Here is a 27,266-nt window from a genome sequence, read left to right as displayed (position 1 = left end):
GATGGTTACATTTGTATGTCATTCGTTGGTTTGATCGCAATGCTTCAAGCAATACCAAATATACAAAAAAAAAAAAATCATTTGCAAGATTGGCGAGTAGTACCAAATATGTGTAAGTCATTTCAGTACATCTAGCTGCGTCAAACTTTGTCACGGTATTCCAAGAAATAACATATTTATATACAAACTCATTTTTCACGCTGGCAGCCATATTGAATTACAGATTATACTCTTTGATAGTTTGTGGATATCTACTATTAACTATAAACGTTCGTTTCTCCAACACCAGTGGTGTGAGTTGGATATGTGTTCGATACATAGTGCGGCATTTTGAACTCAAGATGTCGCGTTTTTGAACATTTTGCATATTTTAGTCACTTAATCAACATTAATGCCAAATTTGTTTTCCTAGCTTCAACAGTTTGGTATGCTTCGGCCATCTTGGATTCAAGGTGGCCATAGATTTTCAATTATGCTTTTTGTTTACATTTTGACCCACCGCAATTTTGGACAGGGTTTTCGTAGAAAGTCGAGACGTGTTTTCAAACAATGTCCTACCTCTCTTACCATTTGCAACTTTTTAGTTGGACCCCACCTGGGACCATGTAGGGACCCTGGGACAAGACGTTTTCACTTAATCGTTGTACTATGAAAATAATGCCACACTTCCTTTCTTGTTTTCACATTTGTCTCACCGTTTCCGATTTATAGGGGTGGCCATGGACTTTTCAATTAAGTTCTTGTTTACACTTTGACCCGTCGCCATTTTGCACAGGGTTGTTGTAAAGAGTCGAGACTTGCTGCATTTTATTCCATTTTACAACAGCTTTCAAGTGATGTGCCACTTAACCTCCCTTGCCATTTGAAAATTTTGAGTTGGACCCTATCTGGGACCCTGAGGGGGACCTGGGGACAAAGTTATTTACCCCAAAAAGTTTTTCGTTGAAAATGATGGGATACGTGTTGGCCGAGTTTTCCACTTACCCAACCGTTTCCGAACAAATGACAGTTAAAACTATTCTGCCAGTTTTTTTTTTTTTTTTTTTTTTTTTTTTTTTTTTTTTTTTAAGTTCTTACATTATAAAATATGTTGTAACTCACGATATTCCGCCCGGTGGCACGAATAACTTTGGGATTCATCTAGTTATGACATATCAAATGCAAAAACAATTGCCTCGTTCAGATCTCAAGGGAGCCACTGCGTGACCCTTCCTTGTTAGATGCCTAACCAGATTCCAAAACCTACTTCTCGCTAGTTCTTCCTTTTCTGCAATATGTATTGAATCATTTCTATCATTTCCGATTTCGATGAAAAGATAAGGATGGTAACTAAAGGTATTCTTGGGAGGTTTAAGTAATTTTAAAAAAAACGCTTATCTCTATTAGTTTTTACTTTATAGTGATCAACGTTAGAACCGAACGTGGTTGATTTCTGCCATTTTCAGTTTAAATAGAAGGTTAAGAGTAAATGTAAGAACTTTTCTTAGAAAACTAAATCGATTCTTTTTTTAAAAAAAAACTATATTTTTTTAAATATAGTTTTTGATCTATGTAGATCAATACTGAGACTGAAAGTTGTAGTAAATTTACGGTGTATATCACTCCCAGTAACGTAGCGTGAAGTTTTGAAATAGGTAGGCTAAAATTAGATTCGTAGCTAGAGGGTGGCTAGGAGGGGCCCAATCCACTGAAACTTGCACTTTTTGTTGTATGTATATATGATTGTAAAGTGAATTTAAGTTACCCCCCTCAAAAAAAAAACTATCCCGCCCTTATTTAAACGATCACATCTTAGTATTCTGACTAAGCTGTAATGCTTGATAGAAAAATGTTAATTCATGCAATATATAAGTATAAGAGCATGCAAGAAAAAGTATAAGAGTGGTTCTGCTTCATATTTCCCTTACACATACGGTTTCCTTACATATGCGATACTCGCATATCACATAAATACTGTATTACTGTTTCAAAGAAACAAATAAAAACGGATAGCTATAGGATGATCTTAAGTGTAACTTCCCCAAATCATAGACAAACTTAAGCACTTCACCCACAACAACATTTATCAGTATAGGGGAAAGTGGGGGAATACCACGCACTTAAGGTACATTTTCCAATATCTCACTACAAATTAAACAAATTAATATGAGGAAAATGTATGTTGTAACTTAATCATTCTAGTTTCATATTCGGTCGTTGGTAGTGCTCCTTGATTTTCATAGGTTTTGTAAAAATAAATTTTGTGGAAAACGAGAAACGCGTGGTATTCCCCACCACATCGGGTAATCACACGCATTTCATCGGGTATTGGCACGCACTAATTACTAGCGCAAATTCCTTAACGTGAAGCATCAGAATCACTTTCCAAAAACTTCAGTCTTTTGTTGACTGTACATTTAGGTCAACTTCTAGTTTGTTTCCTCAGGTTGTCTTCACATTTTCCACCAACATCGAATTTTTGAGTTTTCTTTTCAACTTTGCTTTCTGGTGCTTTCTTCGCTTAGAGCTCTTTCTGAATTCAGCTTCTTCCAATATTCGTTTGGTTGGAGCAGAAGTTAAGATTTCTGAACGCTTTTTGTTATTTCGAGGAGTTGACTTGACAGACCTGGAGATAGGAGAAACCTGTGAGACTTTCACAGCCGCATTTTGTAAAGAAGACGGTTGGACAAGCAATGGTAACTGCTGGGATGATGTTCCGGGTAGTTAATGTTCTTCTTGATTTAACCCTACTTTCGTCGAAGATGGTTGTTCATTTTGTCGTAGACCTATAATAGTTTGAGCATCGGAAAGCGATTGGGAATTCATTTCTTCAGAAGTCTCTCTTTCACCTTCAAGTTCTACGGCCTGGAATTGCTGAGCAACTTCCGCCGTTTATTGCTCCTATGGCGTTTGGTAGCTGTTCTAATGTCCATTTGCACTTCTCTGCTTGCCTAATATAGTGTCATGGCATCTGCAATATACATAAAAAAGGAAAAGAAACGCAGCATAAACTTTTTTGATAACTGCTTCGTGAAGGGACAATACCACGCACAATGGACGACATGCGTGCAATTACCCCATTCCAAGCAGAGAAAGAAAAAATGAACCTTCAGAAGTTTCACGTCGTTTCATATAAACAGATTTAGCATGAACTTACTACTAACACACTACGCTAAAACACTGTATACAAAATATAAAAATCAACTAAGTATTTCAATACATACCTCTAAATCTGCAAACGAAGTAAATTAGAAAAAATTACAGCAAAACAACATTTCGCCATGCCATGAACCACACCTAGCAGCAACTGGCGCCTCGATCATGCAATATCTCTTTCATAGTCTAAACTAGATAGTAGCACTAATCTGAATTAGTTTCGAAGCATTACAAGTGAGAAAATAGGGTGCGTGGTATTCCCCCACTTTCCCCTACTAATGGAAAACAGTGGAGCAGTAGCTCACAGTCAATTGATGATTTTTACAGAAAAAGCTATTTTTAATTGAAAGTATGAAAAAAAGAAAGAAAGAAAGAAACTATAGCTACCTCATCTGAGGTCTCCTTCAGTATCGATCTTCGAAAAACTTGCGGATAGCAACGCAACGCAAAAAATACAACAAGCAATTATAACTGCTATGTCAATTATCGAAAACTAAAATGTAAATTTTACGCTGTGATAACTCAAACCAGTTTGCAATAACGTCCCTGATGTATTAATACTATTTATAATAACATAACATTTTAATTCTCTCTGTCTCTATGTTTTTTTCTTGGTCAAAATTCGTTACTGAATGTGAGCTTCTAAATTTTTCATAGTCTCTGTTCTATATTTTCTTACAAGACCGCATCCTGTCGCTTTTGTTTCGCCAAACACCCGAAAGGCTAGCCTTTCGTCAACATTCGTCCACTTTCGTTGCATCATGTTGAATTTGTGTATAGCTCAAGAAGTATTCGTCTGCTGAGGGTGGCGGGAAAGTGAATGTTACCGCCCCATTCTTCTAATTCCATGAGTGAAGCGAAAGGCTAGCCGCCTATAACCTTCAATGCATTTTTGCAGAAGCTTCGCTTCAACTCGCTTGATGTTAAAACGGCGTATTATAAAATAAATCCATTTTAATAAAATTAATTATATCAATATCCAAAAGCAACATTTGAGGCTGATGTATAAATAAATGGATAGGCTAAGCCTTTTTAGTACATTGTTAAAGATGGAGATGAAAGGTCTTCTTGGGACGCTGGATCAATTGCAAGAAACCATGTCTCGCTATATGTTACTATCTTTGCTCTAGAGTAATCAATGTTAAACCGAAAATGGCTAATTTTTTACCTCTACCCATGAGTAAATCATCTTCATTAACGAACTTTTCGAAATAATTATTTTAGCTATCGATCCTAGGAGACGGAATTCAGTAATTCACTTGCATTTAGTAGTTCGCGTGTGAAGCAAAAGTCGTATAGGCGTACGAACTAATATTACAATATTGTAAATCCCACTTGAGTGATCCTGGTAAATCGACATGTGTTTGTCATATTTGGTTGTATTAGGTAGTAAACCTGTGGAACAGAGAACGTTGAAGTATTGTAAGTCTAGGTCGTGTTATATGAATAGTTTTCGTTATGTTGAGAAAGTGGTACCGGTAGCCTACCTTGAAATTGAAAACAAGAAAACATCGAAAACTATCCAAATACTGAAAACTATCGAAAAATCGACATCTAAAAATCGCCGACATTTCAAACTATTGATCGATAAATTGAAATATCGCAAGTCCTAACCACAATCCTGTGCACCAAATGTGCGCGTGCTAGCCAATAGGCTAGCGGGAAGAGCTGTGCTCAAACTCACGAAATCGGCGCTCACGAGTTCGGAACTCACGTTCATTCGACCTCAACCTCACGAAGTGAGCGTGAGGTTGAGTGAGTGTGAGGTCAGACTAGTGAGGTGAGCGTGAGATCAGACTGGTGATGTGAGTGTGAGGTCAGACTAGTGAGGTGAGCGTGAGGTCAGACTGGTGAGGTGAGTGTGAGGTCAGACTGGTGAGGTGAGCGTGAGGTCAGACCGGTGAGGTGAGCGTGAGGTCGAGTAAGCGTGAGATCGAAATGAGTTTGTGAGCGTGAGGTTGAAATGAGTTTGTGAGCGTGAGGTTGAGTGAGGTTAGGTCAAAGTGATCACCTCTGCTTATAACTGCTTGTTACACATGTTCAGTGGCGATATGTTGTGATGCGCAAATTTTGCCAAGACTGATACAGTACATAATGATACTACAGTTCCATTATGTGTCATATCATCTTTTTACGCTATAGATGGACATGACTTGATGTAAATAGCGCAAAATTAAAATTCCATAGACGTAAACACAATTTATTAAAATATAGTAAAAGGCTTGAAAACCTTAAATGAATGAACGAAAAAACGGGATAATACTAGACAATATTTTAGAGGAAACAATGTTAGTATTTACAATCCAGGGGACTCTCGATTCATCCTTACTGCTCTCATTTTTCCAGAATACTTTGTGATATGTGATGTCACTTGTAGGTATCACCATGGATGTTATAAAATAGATCTATCAATACCACAAAATCTTGAAACCATACGTCACAGCTATACGTATCCTGTGATCAAGGGCGCCGATTTCTCTGTAAATTGCGGGGGGGGGGATTCAGATGCAGAAGGTATATATAAGAGGATTTTAATACAAATTACATTCAAATTATGCCTAATATTGTATATTCATAAATACAATAGGGGCCCAGATGAGCTTTGGGGGGCGACCCCTCAGGATCGGCGCCCTTGCCTGTGATTGGTGTTTTCTTACCTGTGAACGGTTATTCCGGGTAATTTCTTCTTACTCTTACTTGTACACCCTTACGTTTAGCATGTAACCACTATGTAATATAAATCTGAAGCAACGACTTAAATAAAATTAAACGACAAACGCACTACATATCTACATATAACGATCGCAATGTTTTGAGCCAACATATATGGTGGAAACGAGAGTAACCAATCAGACGTGCCGATGTCAGGTTTTTTCCTTCATTCAGTTAATGGGATGAAGATACATATAGGCAGATCTTGAGTTGAGTTAAGTTGATTTTGAGTTTAACGTCCCGTTCAGCAGCGAGGCTTATGAGACGTGGACCTACTGATTAACGTGGAATCCGAACCACATCCGCTCCCGCCGGAAATCGAATCCGGGCCTCCCATAGCCAGATCTTGAGTTGAGTTCGTTTTAGTTTCGCATCCATTTCAGCAGCGAGGGTATATGAGACATGGACCCACTGATTGATGTGGAATCAGAACCACATGAGCTCCCGGGAATCGAACCCGATTCTCACATGCCAGAGGTGCGTATGCTAAAAGCTTAGTCACGAGAGAGCTCTGGGCAGATTTTATAACATCCTTTGGTAACGCGAGGTATCGTTCAAAAGAACAAGTGAAATACTGCATACGCAATTACGCTAGTTAGTATATTGTTTCAAGGAGGACAAGAGCCTCTCCCACATAACGTAATGGACAGGAAGCCAATCAGAACGCTAAACGCGAACTGGGGTTACCTGTTATTTTATATACCTTGAGATAGATTGGCAAGCGAAATATTTAACATGGAGGTCGTCACTTTATCAGTATCTTCCTTCAGTTTATAGTGGCAATGGTGACAACAACGACTGATACGTGAACTGTTATTGCGTGTTCAAACTCGGGCATAACGTTGCGGCAGCAACACATATCATTCCTTATGCAAAAGGAGAAGGTACAGTGAGCCACGATACAGTACTCGTTCGTTCCAGAAATTTCGTAGAGTTTTTAAAAATGTTGAGCATCAGCGATGGTCCAACCGCCTCAGTGCAACAGATTCTGAGATCATACGACACGCCATTGAGGAAAAGCTCTCCACGAGCACACAATTCAAACCAGCTGGGCATGTTCCACTTTGCGTTACATTCATTAACTCGGGAAGATAACCATATGTTGCCGTATTGCACCAAATGAGATGGTCCTAGATCAGGCCCAAACATATGGTGACAACTGGAAAATCCACGAGTTGGTCGTTTCCTGAAACAGATTGTCACATGTAACGAAAAGCGGGTTTTATTTTTCTGGGCGAAATTCGAATCTGCAAAACTAGTGGTTGAGAAGGGCCAACTATCTCATAAAGCCAACCATTCCAGAGTCAGTCGTCAAATAATGTCGTTTTGACCATAAAGCCATAAAGTGAAGAAACTACTAGGGGGCAAGTCACTTCAATTTCGTTCCTAACGGCAGTACCATCAATAGGACCTTTATTCTGGACAGTTGGAGGTTTTATACTGCACTACGCCAAAACTATCCTGCATGTAAACCGAAAGCGCGTCTTGCTGCAACAGGATAACGCAAAACCACACTATGCTCGAAAAACGCAATAAAATTGAGTAATTTGATTACATCAAGCCAAGGATGTCACACCCGACATATAGTCCTGACATTGCTCCTTCAGATTATTATCTGTTTCGGTCCATGGCGCATTTCCTGAAATCAATATGCTTCACCAAACAGCAAGAGGTAAAAAGAGCAGTGACTAGCTTCTTTGCCTCTAAGGACAACATGTTGTATCCATATGAAATCGAGGAATTGCCAGTAAGGTGGCTGGAGACAGTCCAACATCAGAGGTTTTACTTTGAATGTTGACCAGCTTTCATTGTACTGTAATAAATATAGTTATATTGTGTACCAGAATGTTGTAATATTTATGACTTATCCTTGTAGATATCCATTCTAACTGCATGTAGATATTTCTTTATAGTTTGGTTGAGATCTCACGGTGCGTACTGTGGTTGGGGCGTTCTTATATTTACTTATTTGTAGCACTCTTTCAGTATTGGGAGAAAAGGGACAGTGGAATGACACCTCAGTAATCTGACTTCAACCTAATGGATTTTCCCACATGAGAATATTGGCGAATGTAAAAATATGGGATCATGTCCAGGAGACAAGAAATATTACAAGAGTCGATCTGATTCTCAGATGCTGAAATGCAGTGATGGTGATTCCAGGGGTTGGCTCGGAGAATTCCTCCACTCTGGAGCTTCGTAATTCTCCCCGCAGCAAATCTCCCATTGTTCTCAATAAGATTTACTAGTATCTTCGCAGTTTATACTTTATGTATTGAACCCCCGTGAGAAATTGTCTAAAATAATCTCTGCTGAAACAGATTCAAAGAAAATTGGTGGAGCTTTTGAGGTTGAGTGTTGAGAATAGTTGCGGACTTGTGAGTACTTTTCAAAAATAAGACTTGGTCTATGTGTCGTTCCTAAGTTTTTTAACTTGACTCTAGGGAGCACGATGATCAATGATACTGAGTTTAACTATTTTGCGAGTGGAAAGATCCCAGATCATGTGAGTTTGCGGTGCACGATATCGTGTATGTGAGTTCTTTTGGTTCTTTCGTTTTCTCACACCTTAGTAGTGATATGCAGTTATGTGTACTGTCAAATTTGATTGATTAATAATGAAGAGTATGTGAGAAAAAAGGGGAGGAGGATGAGACCATGTAAACAAAAGAGTATAGTAGAAAATGGTGATGGTTGGAGTGAGAACGGATATAGAATGTAAACAAAAGAAAGATTAGTAGAGGGTAGAAGAGAAGTCGTGTATACAGTGCTTTGCAGCTGTATGGTTTAAATAATAACTGTATAGAAAAGAAAAGAGGTGGGTGTGGGAAAAGAATTGTTGTTGACTTGCGAAAGATGAATTGTAAACAAAAAGAAAGAATAGTACCAGATGTTGGTGTTGTGGGGGAAGAGAACCCTGTATACAGTGCTTTGTAGGTGGTATGATTCTAAAAAAATCAGCTATGGATTGCACACATAGAGGTTATTATTATCATTATTATTATTAAAAAAGCAAATGAATGTTTGTTTATGATTGTTTAACCTTCAGTAACGACACGTACGCATTGAATTTTCAAGAAGAGAAAAGTATTTGTTTTGAATGGACACATGAGAAGAATTCTGGGATCTTTGTGTAAAGAATTGCTTGCTTGTATACTGGATATGATGTTTTTGAATATATTGGAAAAAATATAGGTGGCGCGAGAAAAAAGAATATTGTCCTTGAACGGAATAGGAGAGTTGTAAGAACATGGTGTTGTTAGGACGCCATTTTGTTTGACGTAATCGTTTAAATATGGGGTTTAGGAAAATGTATGTATTGCTGCTATGGCTCCTGTACGGAAGTTAGTTTCTGATGAGGATGACAACACTGTACCGTGTTCACCATCTCCAGTGAAAACAAAGTTGACGACGGAAAGTATGGATTTACCGGGGGAAAAGTCAAAGCACAGACCGGATTTCCCGTACTGCGTCGAAGTTGTATATTTATCATCATCTTCGGATGATGATATTTCATCTTCAAATGAAACGGATTTTGAAGAAGTTTGCCATATACCATCACCAGCAGTTTCACCTTCTCCACCGTGTTCTCCGTCGATATTGTCAAATAAAGGAACAACATTTTGGAGTTTGGGTTGTACGTGTACCAATTCTAAAGTGGACCCGAATTGTATTTTGAAAGCCCTTAAAGAGTGGAAAACAGAGAAAATTTTAATCTACTATGGATGTAGTGAAGCTGTACAGAACCAAATGGCCGACGAGCCTTTTCATGTATGAAGAAGAATTGGTGGAAAGAGCGGTAAGAAATTTAATTGATATAGAAATTGACGAACTTTTTTTCCTATGCTAAATCACATATTATTGGAATATGCACACAGGAAATCTTTTATGAAACGTACTATGATCTGATTCAAGAAAGGGACAATAACTTGGAGAATAAAGTGATTGAGATTTTTAAAAATAAAGACAGAAAGAAATCATATTCGAAGTATGTTTTTAAACGTGTGAAGATAGATTATGTATTAGTGAAGTGAACTGTGAGCTGAACATATAGTGTATATTGTGTATATGTGTATATAGTTTTAAAGACCCGCAGAAAGTGAAACGTGACTGTGTAAATACTTTTAAACTATATGAAGAAGAAAAAACATTTAAACTATTTGGCTACGTTTAATCAGGTGTTTGTGTTTTAAAATATATTTTTGCATATTAATGAACTTGGTAATGTTGAAATATCAGTGAAGTTCGTGTTTTAAAAACTATAAGTGTATACTTACATTTAAACAATAATTCTTGTGAATATCATTGCTTATTTCTTCACGATATTGAAACTTTTTTCTGTAGAACATTTATCCAACGAAAGAATTCTTATTAATTTGCCTGAAGCTTTTGAAGAACAACATAGTGAAATTTCAAGTATCAACTTTATACGAAAAGCGCGCAAACACGAACACAGCGTTTTTCTTACAACATAAACATAAATTTTTACCATGTGTTAATGAATACATTATTGACATACATGGTTTCAAGATTTCAAATCATAAATTTATTATTCGTGAATTTTGTTTAACTGCATGTGATGATAAGTAAATTTGCATTGTTTAATAAAATAACTAGTAGAATACAATTTACTGCCGTTAGGTTGTCAAAAACAAATTTAATGGTTAAATTTAAACTTTGTAAACAAGATACAAGTTTTTATTTGAAAGGTGTAGAAAAACACTGGATTACAAAAAATTTTGCAGTAGCAGAACATTATTAATTTGGAAAATAAACAATGTCCACTATTAAACACACTGTATGTAAACAATGCACAATAATTATGTTTGGGTGGAACGTTTAATAACATTAACTATTGCATTTTAATGATGTAATTTTTGTAAGTGAATGATAAAAAAATATAAACAAATAAACTTTTCATTACAGGAAAATGAAAATTTGTTCTTTTCTTTTTGAAAAAAATAACATTGAAATAAATAAATAGAAAAAATGTATTGTTTGAAATATACTGGGAATGACCAACCAATTACCTATGGAAATATCGAAAGAGATATATTAATTAGGAAAAGTTTTTATAAGGCTTTAAATTGATTTATTGGTTTATGTTTATTAGCTTCCCCATGCCGTAAACGTCGCCAACACCTAGTGGCTCACTTGTCGGTAAATGGCGATCGTCGATATATGACGCGTCGAAGGATTACCGCTAGTGTGCCACTAGTGTCAGGGATTCGTCGAGTCGAAGCAGATATCCGGAATCGGGGGTATTGAAGTACCACCGCGTAACAGCGGACTTAATTTTGATCCGCGCACCTTTGATTTGTCATGGAGAATCGCAAAGAGACCAACACGAACTATTCCTAGTCACGTGCATGCGGTTATTATTTCATATAATTTTTCCCTGACGAATTGTTGTTTTAAGGACAATACTTGAGCTCCGGGGGTCAAGAGTAACTCCTGCCTTTACATCATGAAGTGAAAAATCTTGAGATGTGTGCGTATAATTGTACGAATTTAGATGCCAACTGTCACCGATCACTAGCAAGTGAATATGGGAGAACTATGAAAAAAGTAAATAGACGCTTGCCATTTTTAAGACATTAGAATTACGTGCTTACGAGGATACGTGTTGGGCCCCCTCCGAATAGAAAACCTGGATACGTGTCTGCACTGAATGATAGACATATGAGTCAATGTGTAGACGGGCGCACTAGGCGATAGACTCCAGAGCATGAAAAATAGATTAAGACCACAACTTGCAGTTCTTGATGTCGATTGGTGCTATCTGCAATGATATGTTGGATCATACGGTATGTGGAACAAAGCAAGGTGGTGTATTGGTGTTTCACATACATTAACCTGTGAAATGTTTGTATAAACAATTATCTTTCACTCCCTAGCTAAATCTGTGGGTATGATCACACACCTTGGATTATAAAGTATAGTCTTATAAAGAAAAAACACTTTTTAGCTAAAAGCTAAAGAAAAGCCAACTTCAATACTTTAGTTTTTTTAATAATGGCAAATTAGTCCATTTCATCACGATAAATCACGTTTGGTACTAAGATTCTTTTTCTGTCAGTATATATCCTTCACACTTTGTTGGAGACAAGATTGTTCTTTTCCCAAGAAAACAGGATGAGGGAAGCTATACAACAGCATGAACTGAAAACAATAGTTATTTCCAATAGTGCTCTAATACTGGATAAATACGTCATTACAGCAAAATATCCATAAGCTATGTCCTTATTATGCTATATTGCTTCGGTTCTTATTAACATGAAAATTATAATGTTTTGTAAAAAAAGGATGGATGGGATGAGATTCGATCTAGTGTCAAAATAGTGTAAGAACTAATAATTCACCACGCTACCCACCTAACCATGGAAACTACTTTTTGCTTGTACTCTTTTTCTTAACAAATAAATGCTAATATCCATAGCGCATGTCACTTCTGACCTTAAGACATGAGATTTCCTCTTTGTTTCTATATTTTCGTACGCCATCTTGGTTACAGAAGCTAATTTATATTTGACAAACCATCTAGACACTAGGTTTAAACCAATAAAATCAATATTTTACTCCACTTTCCAGTTCCTTCCGCCAGCTCGTGCACTGTCTATTTTTAATTTCCCTCTGCAATCGTGCTTTGCTACTGAAAAAATCCCTAGAAATCATGATTGCCAGTATACACAAAACCGAGCATAATTTTTTTCTTGCTTATATTTTAAATTATTTTATTATATTTTTTGGAAATATCTGTTTAGATGGATTGCTTTCTATTATCTCCACATACCAATAACTGAGTTTTACCCATAAACGTAAGGAAAATGGAATAAATGCGAAAACTCGTGAGTTACAGTATAGGCGCAATTTTTATTCATTTGAGCATTGGTTTGATCGAATCCTGTTTACATTTTTTTGAAAGTAAAAAATCAGCATTTTACTGACAAAGAGCATTCGTGTTTTAATAGAAGAACTTTATAAATATATCACAGATATGTATTTTAGTACATTCGAACATATATTTTAAGCAAAATGACAGATTATTCTCCTCTTATCTCTAACGTTTACTTTGGCACAAGAAATCAATATTCGATTACCTGCGTAATCTCATGTGGTTCGGATTCCACGTTAATCAATAGATCCAACTCTTATATAGCTTCTACGTTGAAAAGGACGCTAAACTCCAATAGAGCTGAGTGTAATGTCTACTCTTAAAGCAGAAAGCAATATGGAAAAATGTTTACCTTAGAAAGTACTTCTTTAGTATTTCGCAGAAACAAGGACATCATTTAGGAAGAACAGGGGGAAATTGCCCCGCCCTGAATTTAAGATGTAGGCTATATACTTTTTAAACAAATATAATAATATGAAAATGAGAAACGTGAACTATGCATATCGGTGCGTCTTGCACCCTCCAAGTACCTACCTAAAATGACGTTACTGCGCTCAAAGGGAAGGATTGTGTAAGAAAATAAATAGTAGCTAAATTATATGAATAATATCAGAATATGATAGAAAAGACAGCGATATACCTGTAGTTACTTAATCACTGGAGTCATGACAGAAAATGCATGCGTATACTTGTAATCACTAGTAGTACTTGCTGGTGTTCAGGACACTCTGCTCTGATTGACTCTTGGGAGTCACATTCTCTGATCATGTGGTATGACGTCATCGATTTTAATGACCTCTTGGTTTTGGGAAGTGAACAACCCCCACCTCAAAAACTTCAAAGGGATACATTGGCACAGTTCCCTTAAATTTGGGAATTTTCGAAAAGTAAAAATTTAGGAGGAGTCTATGGGTCCAAAATATGTACCTCTGAAAATTTCAGACCTAGCTCGTTATCTTGGATGGGTCAAAATCGATAAAAATTGAACAATGCAAGTTTTTTCTGTTATTTGTCCTCTATAATGGGTCTAATGGTCCTATGGAAGGGTACCTCACTCTCTTTCATGGGTATCTAGGAGCAGGTCCTTTTTGTTCCCTGAGATAGGTGAAGTGGGCAACCCTACACTCTTAAGCTCTAAATGGGTGCATATAGTCCTATTTATGTATAGATGCTTGGTCCTATGAATGTGTCCCGTACACTTTTGCATGGGTGTCTAAATTGCCTCTTTGGCTCATTTGAATGTGTGTGAGTTGTTCCATTGAATGGGTAAAAGTTGTCAAAATTTCAAGGTTTTCGACGTTGTTTGTCAACTAAGAGGAGAGGTAAATCATACCCTTTGATGAATATGTAAAATGAGACACTTACTCTTGATCTTTTCGATGCACAGACTAACCCTGCGTCTTCTCGTATTCTGAAATGGGCCAATAAGACTATTAAAGATACCGAAACTGGAATTTTTATTTTTGAATACAGGAAATACTAATCGACCTCTACCGAAAAATCGAAATACCGAAAATATTGAACCATACCGAATACCTAAAATACCGATCAATCTGAATGAATTTTTAAACTATTTTTTCCTTCTCTCTTCTTAAAGCAGAAATCTAGTCTTTCTTTCTATTTTACATACAAGTATATTATAGGCATATTTTATCTTTCTTGTATATTATCTTATTATCTTTCTTGTATAAAAAAGCGATGCTTGGATTTTTCCGGTTCTTTGTCAGTTTACTTTCGAATTCAACTTCCTCCTGCAACACTGGGGTATCTTTGTTTCTTCATCTTCGGTTTATTTCACTTCTGCGTCATCACTTGAATGTAATTTGTTGTTGAATAGTTAAATCAAATGTATTTCAGTATTTCTTCACAGTTTTTGGTAATTGTGCTATTTTTCTTTTCTTTTCAGCGTTTCGATTTAGTTCAGTCTATTCCTTAGGTTCTGCTTTACCTTCTTAAGGCCCATGTTATATTCAATTTTTTTTGTACATGATTGCCAAAAAACATTCCACATTGTTTTGCAGAATTCCGCATGTTCTATATGTTGCATTTCCACTATTATCTTTTTTATTTATCACAGGTGTTTCTTTTGTAGATTACGTTCTCATTCTACTTTCCGTTTATACTTCCAATTTTCTTAGCTGTGTGCTCGTTAGTTTCTGTTGTGACCTCCTCGTTAGTTTCTAAAATATTCATACCCTTTTCGATTGCATCAGTCCTAGTTGAAATACATTACGTAGCTCTTGAGAAATCTTTTCTGTGTACGTTCCTCTCGCCCTACGAACTGTTTGATTTTCAGAGGCGACGTTTGCACCAAACTACTGTGTTACTTCCCATGTTGAAGCTGTTTAGAATATTTCAGTCTTCAATCGTGTATATTCTGTTTGACATGGTGTAGTCCGTTTCGCTTTTTCTTCCACTCGGGTGTCGCCATGTCTATTTTTATGGAACATTTCCTAGAAAGAATTTATAAAGTAAATCTTGTATGGCCTATTGACAAGGGACAGAGCCGTGTGGGTGTTCCGTACATTTACAAGAATTGAGGTTCTCTTGTTCTGGCGCTAAGAATCAATACCTCCCACTCATGCAGACTGGAACTTGTTATTAGATGGTGAAAATTACAGGTTTAACTAATGATAGGTGGGCGGACAGGGAGTGTTATCACTAAGAAACTTGGAAAGCAGGGTATTTTTTGCTCAAATAACTAGAAACTTCTTTTAACAATCATGACAGAATAAGCCAACATCCACATTACTCGAAAGTTGAATTGTGAATGGGTAAGATAACGTTCAGAATGACATCAGGTAGAGGGTGCCAAGAATACTTAGAGCTACAGATTACGTCGTCATTTAAAATTGACATTGTAACAAATATTGCGAAATTTTTTGTCATCAGAAGCAAGAGAGTTATTGAAGATCACTGGAATATAATCGGATTAGTCGAGAAAGTGGGATAAACTAATCGAGGTGAAGTACATTTACTTATCCTGTTACACAAAATCAGAATGTGACATGGCTGACAGTGTTGAATTTCTTATCAATGAAAAATTGAATGCAATATCTTGAAAGTAAATAGTAGATACATATAGTCGAGTAGCAAGGCTTTTCATCAAACTCTTCCGTATATATTAAGTTGCTCCAAAAAATTCCTTCTGACTTGGGTATCAGTTAGGAAAACAGACGACACAATAATACAAATGGAATTTCATAGGTAATCCTATATATTCAGGCACCAGATTCGTATTTTCAAATACATTCCTATCTGGAGAAGAAGCAATGATGTGACTGGTTGATTTTACTGTTGCTGCTTGATGAATGTGTGTTAAAATCAGATCAGCCGCCTCTTCGTGTGCCCAATGTAGTAGTTCATTTTCTTTTCTGCAGCGTGAAGGAAATTGCATATTTCAGGTCGTTAGCATGAGCATCTTCAAGGTCGATGATTACATGCTCTGGAATGATAGCGGCTGTTTGGACTGATAAAAAAATACCGAAATTTTATCTTACTGCTAGAAGACTACCAATACTGTTCTATTTGTACTGGGAGTGGGGTGTTGATTTTTGGTGGAGGGACTTCAAAGGCATCTGCTTTCACACGTCGAAGCTTCTTTGGAGATTTAACACTGTCTACTTTATAAAACATCAAAAATGATGTCGAGTCGCAGAATATTCGGATTCACTATAATAATTCTTTTCCATATATGATTTGTTAATTCGCACAGCAAACAAAAAGCAATTCCCTCTTTCTAGAATAAACTCCGTCATGATAGTAACACATTTTTCATCTCTTGCTGTTGTAGTTGATAAAGATTCATTATGTAGAGAACATTCGTCTTCGTCCATAAGATCACAACATTGCGCAAAGAGTAAGAATTTTTTTGTTTATGTTTAATTATATCATGCTGAGCAACTGCTTGTTTTCTACGTCTGCATCTGATTACACCTCCATGTCCTTTGGCTGGTTTGTTGTAATTTTGCTCAAACTTCTAATCAATTGGAATAGAACTCAATTTGTGAGAAGTGCCTTTTACTACAAACCCGCCATCAAGTCCTCGATATTGTGGAGAAATGATTTTGCAATATCAGACAATTCTGTAGAAACACTGTTCCCCGCGAGAATAGTCGATCTTATCAAACATAAATAATATACAGACTGTCTTGGACAATGTTAACAGACAGCTCCCAGTTTTGCTTGACTGCGTGCTCAAGTTAAATTTCGTAACAATACATACTAAACACTGATAACACACAAACTGATGTCAGTAATTAAATATGTAACTATTCTGTTCGACATTATCCACAAATTTCTTGAAGGATTTGTCATAAACAGAAAACTGATCGTTTACGGAATCTACATGTTTCTGCGTTTCACTTGCGTATTTGAGATTAACGGATGAATTCAGTAGGGCTACTGTCGCTGCTAGTTCATTACATAAGTTGTGTTTGTCCATTCAAGAAATGCTACCCACTGTAAATGCAGCATTGTTTCTGATAAGATGCTAAAACCTCTCAATTCTCGTGAATGTGCATCTACTTAAAATATTCTTTGTAACATGTAGCCCAAATGTTTCAGTCTCAACCAAGGATGTTATAAAATAGAGGATCTGCCCATATGTATCTTCATCCTATTGAATCAATGAAGCCAAAAAACAACCTAGCATCGCCAAGTCTGATTGGCTACTCTCGTTTCTTGCATCGTCTGATTGGCTACTTTCGTTTCTGCCATGATTGTTGGCTCAAAACATTGCGATCCTATTGGGCAGAGTGGGCAGAGTAGGGGTGATGAAGCTGTGAGGTGGCTTCATGATTTTGTTGTAAGGGCAGATCCTATATTTTATAAGACCTTAGGTCTCAACAAATACATTTTCTATACAAGTATCCAGAAGATAATCATCGCTACAGATCATGATTTCTTTTGAGAAGTGGAAAAATCGCAATCCAATGAAGATAATTTTAAATTTGTCTGGTAACAACAGCAGAATTCCTTTAGCGATTCTGTAGACACCATCATCATACCAAAGAGATGCACCCTGCTTGTTTGTTTAAGCCATACAGTCCTGTAAATTCACCATGCATGCAAATATAGTGTCGTACTGAGTCGCTGGATGAGGGGTGATGGGAGTAAATGCTACTTTCATAAGTAACGTAGTGTATTCTCCTAACAAACTGTGAAATGCACGCCACAACAATATTAGAGGGCTGTCTGGAGTAGGGACGGCACTAAGGGTGGGCGGGGGTGGGCGACCGCCCACCCGATGAATGGCCTTGCCCACCCATCCGCCCACCCCAACAGATGTAGAATAATGAAGGTGATATCCTGTACTTCAAAAGCAATAGGTATTACTATTGATTGTAATGTAATAGGTTCTAAAACCCTGTTTAACTCTGCAATGAACAACGATTTTATTTACAAACATAATTCCAAATACAGCTGAACGCCAATTTACACTGGAATAAGCTGTCTTCACCCTAAAACTGAACATTTCCTCTCATTTGAGAAAATTGAACCACTTGCACGATATTATGGATGTGATGTCGATAGTGTAGAGGTGGAAATGAAACTTCTCCCGAAAGTTTTGAAACGTTATGAGGAGGAAAAGCAATGCAAAATTACCTCTGTTTCTCAGTTTACTGAAGTGATGGATCGTTTCAAAATTGCTTGTAATAAAATTCACAGATTAGCCGTAATTGCTGTCACCATTCCTGTATCTAGTTCACCATGTGAACGTTCTTTCTCTTGTCAGACGGGTTAAAACATATCTAAGAAATCGAATGGCAAACTGTCACCTAAGCGATCTTTATTTCCTTTCAGTAGAAAGAAAACGTGTAATAAATATTGTTGTAGAGAATGTTGTAAAATTATTCGATGTAGGACATAACAATCAACGCAATGTACTCCACTAAAGTGCAGGTATAAAAGTTTATTGTAAGCTTGTTCGTACCATGTGATCAGTCCTTCATAGTTTAAAATACATTGTTGTTTCTGTAGATCATGGTGAAGTTTTCTTAATTGCTATGTATTATACGTCTTTATTCAATTTATAATTGTTTTAGATTTTTTTAAAACTTGAGTTTCAGTTTCAAAGATTTCTGTGTAAGATATGATCAAACAATCATGCTGTCGAATTTCCCTATTCTTTTAGTATCATAGATCTTTGCTGTTGCATATAGAGATCACGTCAAAAAATCTACTGTGCACAAATTATAGATATACGAGAGAAAATATAAATTATTTATATTTTTTGTCTCTTGCTTTTTTGTAATAAATGCTTCAAAGATAAAAAAATGTTTGCAATAGCCTATTTTATTCTCGTTTTACTTTACTTACTTATTGTGTATTTTATGATATTAACGAAAGGTAGAGTATTATCTGTTAGTCTGTGTTGTTTGAACATTCTTTTATTTCTATGCATTCATGTGCATTCTTGGAGAGAGTTGAGTTGAATTTCAGTTTAGCGTTCCTTTCAGCAGCGAGGCTTTGTGAGACGTGGACCTACTGATTAACGTGGAATCCGAACCACATGAGCTCCCGCCGAATTCTTGGAGAGAGAGAAGGTAAAGCTGTCTTGAACTTCATCGACTACACAGTACACACCGTTATTATTGTTAATAAAACTTGAAGTAGAGGTAGTGTGTCTGCTACGCGGAATTCGGTAGGTCGAGCATATAGCCACGAACTCCGCGTAGCAATCTATCTATCGAGCTACAGAGTTTAAAGATTGAAACTTAATTATTGTCCAAAAAATGTCTACATTGCCCAGTTCTTATTTTCATTGTCCGCCCACCCAGCAACTAGGTCCGCCTTTTTCCGCCCACCCCATCAAACGTTTCTGGCGCCGTCCCTGGTCTGGAGCGTATCCAGCGAATCATAACTCATCCATAACCCCATGCCGTTGAGCGTTTGGATGAGAGTCTTACATTGTTAGAACGGATCATCTCGTGAAGAGCCTGTGCATCGCTGGCATGCATTGGCATTTTCATTTTCCCGTCATAGATTATCCAGTGCATGATCTGGAAGATAGCATCACATTTACGTTTAACTGCTGGTGACTTAAAGTAGGACGGGAACAAGATTGCGAAGAAAACAGTCCAAGATTGAGGACCAGAGCTTTGGTACTAACTAGGGATGATACCATACCGGGACCAAGAACCTGGGGAAAACCTATATATCTTCTGAAAGCTCTTGCCATGAGAAGTACGAAACCGTTTTCAAATCACGGGCAAACCCGCAACCTGACCCTATAAGGAGCCAGTTTGTTGGTGTTTCTGCCCCTATGTATGGTATATTGGACAGAAGTAAAAATGAATGTTACACGATGCATCACGCTTAAACGCCTGACCCATCATGTTCGTTTTCGGCTCATTGCTAGAACGTGACTCGAGAAAGAGTTTGATACTATTACTTTGCACCCAGACGTACCCATTTGGTCAGTGTTGCCAACGAATTGTAAATACAATGTGGCGGATGTTTTTTGTACCACTTGAAGTATATCTATGAAATGTAGCATAAACATCATTCGTCCCTAAAAAATGTACTGTAGATCTATTCTTCTCCTAAGGACCCCAGTCTGTCAGTGTTACCAGCCGAGTGAAAAAAGAAGTTGTAAAACAGGTTCCGTTCCATGAGACGTTTATACATCAAGCTTGGCAGAAATATCACACGACACTATAGCAAAAAGACGCAGAGTGTGATTATCTCCCAACCATTCTCGGTTTCCAGTGTTGTCAACCAAGTGTAAACATCTGAATGATGGAAATGGCGTGCGTAACATTGAAGAAATATATAACAAATGTGACTGAAGCAGCATTGGACAATGGAAAACATACTGTGAGTGTCCTCGTCTCCATACTAGGTTTGCAGTATGTTAGTGTGAACCCACTAGCACACAGGTTGTCAGTGTCTCCAACTACTCTAAATACATTTTCTTGAAAGATTGCCTGACCATTGCATGCATAGAGACAAAACTTGACATAATCATCATTCGACACAACAGCAAACACACCATGGTTGTTACCATTCCCCGATCATCGCAGTGTGCGAGTATTGCTAACGTTTTCAAAATGGAAGTTCGTCAAATAGTAGTATACTAGCTTGGTGATAGTTTTATACACATGCAGCACTTGCTGCCTGTTGCGATGTGAAAGAGTGTTTCGTCTTATCTTGAGATCGGATCTGGCAATACACACGTCTTTCGGTGCTCGTGGAGTCAGAGTTCATGGCATAATCATTTCATAATTAAATCCACTCTGATCAACGTTGACAACCTGTTCCAGTGTATACTTTTTGTCGTGAATGGTTCCTTGTATATCTTAAACGAAACCATCCGCTTCCACTGACCGACATCCTGCTTCGCATGACTACCCAATTACGAATTAGGTGAATTTCCGTGACCAAACATTTAATTTCTTCTTGATTCGGAAAATCCATTTCCGAGAAGCTATAAATCCAACAATCCCAAGATTGGCTGATCGATTGCGTGCATATATCCCAAGTCCTCTTCAGTAATTCGATGATACTTTTGAACAGAATGTTCAGACAGAATCCAAGACTTTACAGATACGCGAAGAGTGCTCAACTTAAGGTTCTTCGAATCCCGGTTCAATTGCCGTCCCGTGTGCTGGATACCAGGTATCCTGGCAGTGATTGCAGCTCTTACTCTTCCAGATACTTATTTAACCTGTTTGCCTCTTGGTGCACCATCGTAGACTTCAACTACTGCACCGGTCTTGGCAGACTTCCAAAATCGCCACCCCGCAGTTTCTTCCGAGAAGTGAATGTCTCCTCCTTGCCCACATGGGCATCTGACTCACCACCAAGAGCAAGCGGTATACCTGACAAGCGGTTTACTTAAAAATACCACCAAGCTAGTATACTGCTATTTGACGAACTTCCATTTTGAAAACGTTAGCAATACTGACTGACGGGAGTGCTTGGGGAATGGTAACAATTACGTTATGTTTGCTGTTGTGTCGAACGATGTTTATGTCAAGTTTTGTCTCTATGCATGCAATGGTCAGGTAACCTTTCAAGAAAATGTATTTTAGAATGGTTGGAGACACTGACAACATGTGTGCTTGTGGGTTCACATTAACATACTACAAACCTAGTGTGGATCACAATCTAATTATGTCCGCCAATGCTATAGATGTCATGCGGAAATCTTGAATGTTCACATTTGTTGGCAACACTACCACACTGGAGTGTTTGGGAGACGAGGACACTCACAGTATGTTTTCTGTTGTTCAAGTTGCTTCAGTCTCATTTGTTATATATTTGTTCAATGTTACGCACGCCATTTCCATCATTCAGATGTTTACACTTGGTTGATAACACTGGAAACCGAGAATGGTTGGGAGATAATCACACTCTACGTCTTTTTGCTATAGTGTCGTGTGATATTTCTGCCAAGCTTGATATATAAACGTCTCATCGAACGGAACTTGTTTTACAACTTCTATTTTTTTACTCGGTTGGTAACACTGACAGACTGGGGTCCTTAGGAGAATAGATCTACAGTACATTTTTTAGGGACGAATGATGTTTATGCTACATTTCATAGATATACTTCAAGTGGTACAAAAAACATCCGCCACATTGTATTTACAATTCGTTGGCAACACTGACCAAATGGGTACGTCTGGGTGCAAAGTAATAGTATCAAACTCTTTCTCGAGTCACGTTCTAGCAATGAGCCGAAAACGAACATGATGGGTCAGGCGTTTAAGCGTGATGCATCGTGTAACATTCATTTTTACTTCTGTCCAATATGCCATACATAGGGGCAGAAACACCAACAAACTGGCTCCTTATAGGGTCAGGTTGCGGGTTTGCCCGTGATTTGAAAACGGTTTCGTACTTCTCATGGCAAGAGCATTCAGAAGATATATAGGTTTTCCCCAGGTTCTTGGTCCCGGTATGGTATCATCCATAGTAAGTTAGAGATTTTGATAGACTTGCTGCATCCAGAAAGAATCACTTAGCTGAAAATTAAAATTTTACACTCTATCCGCAGCTTTTCCCCACACGCTTTCACGCTATTTGTATTCCGTGCTCACTCAGCTAACAGACTTACATTGATATCACTCACAAATACCATCTGTGATTCTGATTTATATTTTGGATATGTGAAACAATCTTTTTCGCCGAATTCACCTATCAACATTGTTTTAACTTTTGGTTTGATACATATTGGTCAGGTGATCGATCGAATTGAATTGATCACGTAAAGACGATATTGCATATCCTTTATTTTAAAGCTGGAGGGTAGAGATAACGTTTCTAAATCCGCCTAAAACAATTGTCTTCGTAATCGATTTTTATTAACTTTTCATATCTATCACACATGTGCTTCCTAATACAGTTCTTGTGTCACATAATATCAGCAGCAAATATACTGTGGAGATCGTTCATAGTGCACACACGATTAAAAAAAATGCATCTTGAAAATATTTACCAGTTTTTAGAAGACCTACCACGAGATTCTTCACAAATATGATATAAGTGCTCATCTTTCTTATCTGTGGTTTGATTGCAGATGATGCACACACTGGTTCTTCCCCTTATGATCAAATGTACTGTACGGAAGCTGTGCCGCCGGAAACATGGTATACTATCTGCGCTCTTTTCGATGGTACTTACTGCTCTATTTGTTGCACCTTCTTTTACTTTAGCTCTCTTATCTTGCAGAATTAGGGATTTGATTTCTGGGCTTTCGGCATCTATGGCCATGTTAGCCCATTACACATATGAGGGATGATATCCTTTGGCGATCACACTGCCCGGGGAATTGGAGAGGAAAAAAAGGAATGATGAGGGAAGTGGCCTGGGACCATTATGTTAGGTACCATCTCGGCGTTTGCATGATGTGAATGAGGAAAACCCAGGAAAAAACTCACTCAGGGTGGCTGGCCAGAAAAAAACTATTATACCTTTTCCACCGAGTATCCCCACCGGGAATCGAACCCGGGACCTCTGACACCAAAGGCCATGCGTTAGCTACATCGCTACGCAGATCCACTCTCTCACCTTTCAGTACATATGGTTGATGTTGACATGCCATATGATACACAAAGAATTTCGATCATTAGTGAGTAGTGAGTACAGAAGGTTGTCTCTAAGACATTCGGAAGCCTTGCACACTTTCTTCCGCCCGTTTTCATCTCCGCAAGTTGACGTCATTTTCTTATTCACCTGACAAATAATACATTTTGATACAGCTTTGACCTCATCTTATCTTTTTTGGGAACTTCTCGGTGGAACTTCTATTGCTGTTTGTTCATGTTCACTCAATGAGGAGGTATAAATCTGGAACATAAAGAATACAAACAAATGCATTAGACACGATTGGAACATACATTACTTAAAGAAATTAACTTTGTTGCAAAACAGCTCATTTACAATCAGAACATTAAAAAAAAGCAAAAAAACAAAACATATGAATTGGTATAGTAAAATTGATGTGAGTGTAATTTCCTTCAAGTTTGTTCAGATGAAAATTTTTCGTAGGACGTGTCATTTTGTGACAAAGCGGACATAAATGCAAAATATACAGGGTAACAAAGTGACCATATTGGAATCTAAGATGAGAGCCTTACCGAACACCCGCACCCACAATTTATATACTGAAAGGTCTCGATATATATACAAGAGGACTACCTCAAACATGAATTTAAAATCAAACAACCGAGACCTTTCAGTTCATATGGGACCAGAACACGCTTATGCTTGCCCGACATATTGGTGATGTCATTGTAGACCATTGTCTAAATTCAATTTTCGTCGATTTACAAAACCACATTGAAGATGCGTATGCAACACACCGGAAGTTGTGCAATGCATTCCGAACTCACGATTAACACGTTGCATAGATGTGGGAGGACAGCTATTTGAACATCTTCTGTAGGTACGTTTATTGTTACCACACATGACTGACTTGTTTGTAGTTCTATTGTGTGTAAGATACTAGGTAACAAATCAAATACGTCGTTGTGTATTCTGCCTGTTATTTTATTACATTACGCGACTAGTTATACATGTTCTTATTTCTACCCTCTCTCTGCAAGTTTCTATCTGGTGTACCATTTTCCATTGCCACATGATATTATGCAACCGTGCTAAGAGGTCTGCTTTGACTCCAGTTGTACATGTGCGTGCAATCGTGCCATGGATAACAACTTTTTTCTGTATAGTTTCCATCTTAACTGCACCGTTTATTACACCTGCCGTACACACATTCGGTGAATCCCTAAATGACGTATGGAGAATCTGGCGCAGTTATGTAACAGGCGTTTAGCATGTTAAGTCGATATGATTTTTATGTATTTATGAACCCCTTCCTAGTTCCTATGAATATTTCGGTGGCAGGTGTGAAGTTCCTTTCCCCCACATTCGAAGTTGTTTAGCTCCGTCCCTGTCCACTTCCCGACTATATATCATATAAACGTTTTTTCTTGTTTTGTTGCCAGGAATCTGTTATTTTATTTTTCGCCATTACTTTTGGGACACCCTGTATATTAGCATTACGCGAAACGTGGGTTTATGAATGAATGGGATATGGATAATCACCGCTTAAAGTCACCGTTACCGATGAAGATGATAACGGGTTGATTCTTTTTACGAACTCGGTCGAGATAAACTTGTCTATTTCAAGAAAAGAAAGAAAAAGAGAGAGAAAAGAAACGAATATTTTAGAAAGTCGCTTTTGTTCAAGGATTTCGTGCCAAGTAATAGACGGACGGACGCACTAGCATTAGAATCTTATATGATCCTAACCCTAATGAGTGCGCAAATTATGAAAGCGAATATAGTAATACTAATTACGTGATTCATTGCTAGTTGACTAATCCGGCTGATATCATTATCTCTTTCCTAGAAATTAAACATGTTTCTTTCCTTATACTCCATTCTTCGTCTCTCTCCCTATCTGTCATATCTTATTTTTCTCCCTGCATTGCCCCAGATTACTCCAAAAGTCCCGGATGTAATATGAAAATTTCCTGAGACACTCCTAATCATATTAGGGTCATGGTTCGTACATGGTTCTATTCAGAACAGAATATACTCTCTAACGGTAGCATCCTCATGTCTCCATCATGTATCTCAGGTGGAAAAATCGACGTGTGGCAAGGTAGTATACACATATTTAGCCAACACGACCAAAAGTATACTATCGTTAGTGCTGGTTAGTGCTAGTTTCCCAACGTTAGTGCTGCTATACTTTAAAAAATAAAGCGACTTTTTTGTTGTATGTCAACTTGTCTTCAAGTTAGCATACACATATGCAAAAAATAAAGCACTAACGAAAGTACCTATACCAATCGTTACTGCCACGTTAGTGCTCGTTAGTGCTAGCTTCCCAACGTTAGTGCTGCTATACTTAAAAATAAAACGCCATTTTTGTTGTATACCAACTTGACGTCAAGTTAGCATACACATATGCAAAAAATTAAAGCACTAACGAAAGTAACTATACCAAACGTTAGAGCTCGTTAGTCCTGGTTAGTGCTGGCTTCCCAACTTGAGTGCTGCTATACTTAAAAAATAGAACGACTTTAGTAAACCAGGAGCTTCTTATCGTCTACAATACAACAGCAGGGGTCTAATTTAACTGATAGTTGACGAATTTCTTGTCTGTGGTCCAGGTGGGGCAGGACAGGTCCCTGGGAGGGGGAGGATTTATTGGTAGTGGGATAGAAGGGTTTGAGGTGGACCCTGGAAGGGTGAATGTTCTCTTTCCTGTTTGAAACATGATTTTACACGTTTCTTTAATCGAAATTTTATAAAAGTAGGATCAAATTAAAATTAAAATGTGTTTCAGATCATTAGAAGTATGCTATAAAGATTGAAACGCGATCTCTAGCTCCCTCAAGCTTTTTCTCCTTAATTTAATTGTGATCCTACTAAAAAAAGCTCGTAAGTACTTGAACACAATGTGTGAACGTGCTAAATTATAATTAAATTCAAAATAATTAATATGATTACACCATCTTTTGAAACATTACCCTTCAAGTTCCCGCATTATCCATGGATTTCCTATGCTTACCAATGATTTTAATGGCTTGCTTTTATAGCAATTTTAGTTGGTTTGATTGTTACACAAATTTACTGTTAAAACGTTGTAGACTTAGAAAAGAATTCCTTGGAAACTTATAAGAAGAGCTACGCAATGATTCTACAAATAATTTGGCTGTTGCAAACTTTGAAAAATTTTTCTGAAGGTTGAGCACTGTGTGTGTGCGTACTAAAATGTTTGAACAGAAATAAGATGTCCCAGAAAGGGAAGCAAAGGGAAGAAGGAATGAATATTTGTTTATTTTTCATTTTTTCGCTGCGAAACGAACTCTGCGAGACGAAAAACTTCCTTCTGCAGAAACGTAGATAGAGCCACCTGTCCTCCACCCCGGCTTTCTCTTATCTCGTTCTGTATGGAAAGACCAGCCAGTTTATCCCTGGTAGCGCATGCGCATTTGAGCTCCACTCCCTCTCTGGTTTTCTTTCTCTCTCTCTTTTCGTGAGCGATCATAGTAGTGAT

The sequence above is a fragment of the Thermobia domestica genome, chromosome 4 (assembly GCF_964235325.1).
Source record: "Thermobia domestica chromosome 4, izTheDome1.hap1.1, whole genome shotgun sequence".
NCBI classification, from domain to species: Eukaryota; Metazoa; Arthropoda; class Insecta; order Zygentoma; family Lepismatidae; genus Thermobia; species Thermobia domestica.
The sequence above is the reverse complement of the archived record's forward strand: the minus strand, read 5'-3'. Positions refer to the sequence as shown.